We start from the raw sequence: 6,000 nt of genomic DNA on the forward strand, positions 1-6,000 counted from the left end.
CACCTTCCGAGAGAACAGGGAGAGAAAATATAAGGAAAAACGGCTCAAGGTTTGAGATAAGGACAGGGAGAAATCCTTAAAGTTACCGTCACGGGCAAAACAGACTCGACTTGGGGAAAACTATTCATTTATTACTACAAACAGCAGGATAATGAGACAGAGAACAAGATAACCTCCCCCCACCCCTCCCTCTTCCCAAGCTTAACATTATCTCTACTACCTTCCCCCCCCCGAGCGGCACAGGGGGGAAGAGGGAATGGGGGTTGCGGTCAGTTCATCATATGTTGTTCTACGCCGCTGCTTCATGGTTGGGGGAAGAACTCCTCACATTCCTCCCCTGCTCCATTGTGGGGTCCCTCCCACGGGCCACAGTCCTTCGTGGAACTGCTCCGGCGTGGGTCATCTCTTCCACGGGTGCAGTCTCTCCAGAACAGCTGTCCCAGCGGGCCCTCCACGGGCCACAGCTGCCTTCAGGCATCCACCTCCCCCGGTATGGGGTCCTTCACGGGCTCCAAGTGGATCTCTGCCCCTCCGTGGACCTCCATGGGCTGCAGGGGGACAACCTGCTCCACCATGGTCATCACCACAGGCTGCAGGGGAATCTTGGCCAGGAGCCGCATTACTCCTCCCCCTCCTTCTGAACTGACCTTGGCGTCTGCAGCCGTTCCTCACAACAGGCTGGTAGATGTCTCTCAGGATCTTTTTTTTACATCTTATTCACTTCTCATCTCCTCTCCACTTTTTGCAGCCAGGCTGGACCGAGTCGGGCCCAGTCGGCTGCCTGGCGAGAGGCCAGAGGGTGAGGCCTGCAAGGCCCATGAGGCCTGCGCCTCCCCCTCTGCGCCTCTGCCCCCGCTCAGCTTCTTCACATCTTCTCTCCTCTCTCTCTTTTTTTCTGTTTTCCCATTCTTAAATACGTTATCGCAGAGGCGTTATCACGAGACATTCTGCTACCAATCGGCTCGGCCTTGGCCAGCAGTGGGTCCGCCCTAGGCCTGGCCAAGTCCCCTGAACAAAGGGGAGCGACTTCCAGCAGTTTCCTACAGAAGCTACCACCTTAGGCCCCCCCTCACTAACAAAACCACGACAGGCGGTTGCAGAGGTGGCAGTGTGCCCCGCGGGGCTAACAGGGGCCCTTTTCCCCCCTGTACTGGCCAAGCCCAGGCCCTGCGCAGAGGGACGTTGCCCTGAACAGAACAGAAACAGCGATGGGGGGAGTGCAAGAGGATGCAGCCACCCGTTCCCGTTCCGATTTGCAGCCCAGCCATCGTGCCCGGGATGCACCGAGCCGTTCACAAAGGCTTTTTTTTAGTGTTGTAGCGTAAACTGAGGATGTGCCTCTCGGGGAAGGAGCTGGAGCCTGCGCTGACCGCCCAGTGGCAGCACAGCCAAGGCGGACCGCAGTGGGCTAATTGCAGCTGAAAAATGAATTTGTTGCTTTGAGCAGCGGCGTGGTTTAACCCCAGTCGGCCATTCCAGCCCAAACCAGGACACGCAGTGACTGGCGCCAGCTCAGAGATCCCCAGCTCACAGATTCCACTGCCGAACATCCGGAGAACATGACAGCGTGGAAAGCGGTGCTATCGCAACGGGGCACCCAGCGTGTACCCAGGCCTGAACTGGATTAACCCCAATACCCTGCTCTGGGCCCAGACTGCAGGAATTAACTCTGCTGCTGCTGAACCCTGAGCAGGGGGCCCTCAATGAGCTCTCAATTAAGCATCATTTTAAAATCTTCTTAATAATACTTGCAGAAAGCTGTAAGACCTCCAGGAGGTCATGCATTTGGATCCTTTTTTTTTTCTCTTCAACCTGTTTTTGTTTTTTTTTTAACGAAAGCCCAGCAGCAGCTTGTGCACAGCCGCCTTTCCCACCTGCCCGTGTGAACAGGATGTCACGCGGCGCTTTCCCCTCCTCTAGAAAGGAAAGAGTAAGCGCTCTCCGCTCCAAATCAGGCAATCCAGCCCAATGCTGTGCGGCTACACCGCAGCAGCTCAGCCCCCTCTGGCACCCCAAACCAAGCCAAGCAAGCGCCCAGCGAGCTGTTTCGGCTGCTTCCCGCTTGCTCCCGTCAGGTACCAGCTGGCTGCCTCCAGGTTTGGGAAAGGACATCACAGGATTAGGGGGTTTTTGTCTTAGCAATCGAGGTGGGCAGCCTGTTCCTGAACTGAATGCCCCAGGGGAACTTAAAAAGGGCAAATCTCAGCCCATAAGGTTGTTTATTTTGTTTTTATATCCATCTTCCATCAGGATGTCATGGAAAACGTGTCCAGACAGAGGTTTACGTGAGAGCTGCTCGCAGAGGCAGCCTTGGTTTGAGGCTCACTGTCTTTCCTAGCACCAGGATCTCCACGGGGAATTTGCAGTTCTCCATGTTTGGTTTCATTAAACTGGCACAGGACGGGGAGAAACAAGGAGGGATGCGCAGCTGAAGAGCTGAATGCGAGCAGCGATGCAGATGTGCCAGCCGCAGAGGCTGTCAGATGATGCGTCTGACTCACTGCGCGGCACGGGCACGCGCGTGGCCCTGCTGTCGGCCAGCTCGGCAGCTTGCAGAGAGATTTCGCAGTCCATTTTCCAAAAGATTTAACACCGAGGGGATCTCTCAAGACCTCTCGGTAACGGCCTCTGATTGCTTCACAGGACTGCTGGTTATTGCATGGGGCTGCTTAGCTATTCTCTGCTTCACTGCCCGGCCGCTGTGAGGACAACGTGTCGTAACGCGAGACTGGGGGCTTTAACGTAATTTTACGAGGTTGCTATAGAGAGGGCCTCGTATTTTGTTGCTGTTGGGGGATTAATTTGTCTGAGAATGCCCACAGTGTGTGACAGGAAGCAAAAAGAGGGCTGCTGATGGGTTGGCTTGGCTTAGCTGGTAAGTCAAAACCAGCCACGATAACACAAGCGCTAAAAATAGTATGTTTTGCTGGGTAAAGAGGATTCTTCTCTCTGAACCCCACGCAAGTCAGGAGAAATGGGTGAAACGTAGGAATAATTTGTCTTAAGTGGAATTCCAACAGTTTTTCACACTCCCAATGAAATCTTCAGGGCAAAATGAGCTATTTGCAGGGTGCGGCGGTGCCAGCACTTCCCTCATCTTTGGTCAAGATGGGCCTGTACGATCTGATCGCAGCTTCCACTCCAAACACCCTGGAATCGCAGCCGTTTGCGTCCCTCAGGACACAGAGGGTCCAATACCGCCTGCACGCTCAGCCCATCTACAGCCTCCACGCACGCCTTTGCCACAGCCAGGTCTGCTCCTAGGAAGATCCGCGAGGAAGGAGAGCTATGGGGCAAAAAATGGGGGAAGCTGAGTTTAAAACAGACCAATCTGCTTTGCAGAGCATGGAAAGGCGGTTTTCAGCATCTCCCTCGCTTGCCGACAGCGCGGAATAAAACTCCACTACAGATAATGGAACTTATATTTATTTAACAGAAACATATAGTATATAAATAGGGTAAATACTTTAAAATATACAATATCTCACATTCGGACATTCGGTCAAAGAAAGGCAACTCTACGTGTGTAGCTAAAACGTGAACGGAAAGAACAATGCACAGAGAAAGAAGCAGATGGCAGAAACACACCTGGTCTGGAGAAGAGGAGCACGCAAAGATTGCAGCAGTACAAAATGCAGCTCCGGGGCGGTCACAGAGGGCAGGAACCATGAGCGCTTTCATGCAATGCTTTTGGTGACAAACACCCGTCCCCAGGAGGGTCTGGCCGGACTGCACGGATGCTTTCCACACAGCTTTGCCCTCTGCACACTGCACAAAGCCGGTCAGAGGCGGGGGAAGGATCCCAGGATCCCTCCACAGCTTGGGGGAACTCGCTGCACACGTCGGAAACGGGAGACACCTTGGAATACAAGGTACCGGCATTCCAACCTCACGAGCCGCACAGGGTGCTGTAAAGCCCAGGCGATGGCTGCCCCTTCAGATCAGTGTCACCTGACTTCTGAGCCCATCACCCCTAAGAGCATCTGAATAACACCTGCTGATCAGCACAGAACATGACACCGCGTGCAGAAACCAGGTTTTGATGTTCTGCTGAGCACTGCAGGCCAGGGTTTGGCCGTGCATTTGATCTGCAAACTAATTTGGGCTACAACCACACTTGGAGAAGTGAGTTCCTATCACAGCACCCCAAGCGCTCGTCTACGCAGCCCTAGCCCAGCCGTGCCTGCTCAGAGTCACCTGCCAGAGTCACCTCACCAGAACAGCCACCTCCTCACGCCATGCGGAAGCACCTTTCTCCCCAGGTGCCATCCCTTTGCTCTTTAAATACGCTCACCTCCCTCTCTGTCTGCTCCAACTGGAAAAGCGGTAGCCACTCGTGAAGAGTGGTTTCCGCGCCAGCCAGGCAGCAGTCCAACCCTTGTAAGCCTCACATTGGCCAAATCCTACTTTTCCTTCCAAGCACATGCACCGGCTGGTCTCCCACCTTGCTGGTCTGCTCTCAGTTATTTCCACCTTGCCGGGCAGAGGCAGGAGGAACTTCTCCAGTCATGGAGCCCACTGTGTACAAAAAACCATCGTGCAATGCCAAGCTCCAGCCCCGCAGCTGGAGAAACTTCACCTGAGCATCCCTGCATCGCCTTGACTCGATGTCCCTGCTGCCAGTGTGGCCTCTCCAGCAGCACTAAAAGCCAAGCAGTACTATTCCACACGTTCATACCAACACTGCGGAAGTGGGTTTGCCAGCCACAGCTCTCAGCTCGACGGACAACACGCTGCAGTGCTCACCAGCATTTCGTAGCAAGATCAGCTGTACAGCTTACAAGTTATCCTAATGACCCCCATCTCCTCCTTTCCTCCTCCGTTTCCCAACTGGACGCACTGTTCCCATCCAGTGCAGGATGCTGGACTCTTTCTGCGTAGCTGTACTCCTCAGGGTCAAAGCAGGCTGGGAAGTCCACCCTGTGCCTGCACTGCTGGGAAGGAAGCAAGCAGAACCCTGCAAGCTCCCCAGGAAAGCCACCCGCAAGCACCACTGCTGCTGCCTCTCTCCCAGCCCGAGGAAGCCACGCAATGCAACAGCTTTGCCCTCCAGCGTCCACGTCCAGCACTGCACCCCACAAAACGGCCCAAACGCTCCTTCGAATCAAAAGCACGCAGAAAAGGTCCGCGTTCGATTTTCACCCCGCTAATTACAACTAAAGAGGTACAAAAGGTTTAAAGCAAGACAAGCAGGGGACTAAAGACCAGGATGAAAAATTTCTCAATATAAAGAGCAGTACACCTCTGTAAGATTTATCAACACGACAGCTTCTGCTGATGCCCGGCTGCTGACTGAACAGGGCACTACCAGGGATTTTGGCAGATGTTGGCAGCGGGCAGGGAGAATCCAGGAAAGCACCAGCTTGTCTGACCCCACAGGGCAACCTGCTTCACAGGGACGACACGGAACCCCAGCACTTCCACACAGCGTGCTCCCTGCAGGCGCCCTCACTTTGCCTAGCTACGCTCAGCCAAATTGTCATGAAAGAGATCAAATATTCTCCCTGGGCAAAGCAAGATGGAAGCACCTTAATTCTCCCCTCCAGTTTTCAAATTAGGGGCTGGGACCAATATCCTTCAAATCAATAGAGAAGAAACCCCTGCCTAACTCAAGCTGGAAGAGAACCAGTCCAGGGAACCCTCTACGTATGCCACTGGCGTTAACCAAATGCGATCCCAAACTGGCACCATCGTAGCAGCCCTGCCTGCTGCCGGAAGCCAGCACCTTTGCCAGCGCCGCGCTGAAAACACTTTGTGGAAACGGACCCTTCTTCTCAGCAATCTGTGCTTTCCATCAAATACCTGTCTCTGCAGCACAACAGGCACAAACCTCTGCCCCTGGCTCCTGTTTAGGGAGATGAAGCAGAGCTTAGGACACAGGAGTCCTGCAGAAATGCAAGAGAGAGGTTGGTATCCATTAACGTATTTACACACGGCGCACGCGCTCCCTCGCTCGCTCAGGGTAAATGAAAGCAGCGGCAGAATCAGAGGATGCAGCAT

This window comes from Chlamydotis macqueenii, chromosome 27, assembly GCF_036417535.1.
Source record: "Chlamydotis macqueenii isolate bChlMac1 chromosome 27, bChlMac1.mat, whole genome shotgun sequence".
Lineage (NCBI taxonomy): Eukaryota > Metazoa > Chordata > Aves > Otidiformes > Otididae > Chlamydotis > Chlamydotis macqueenii.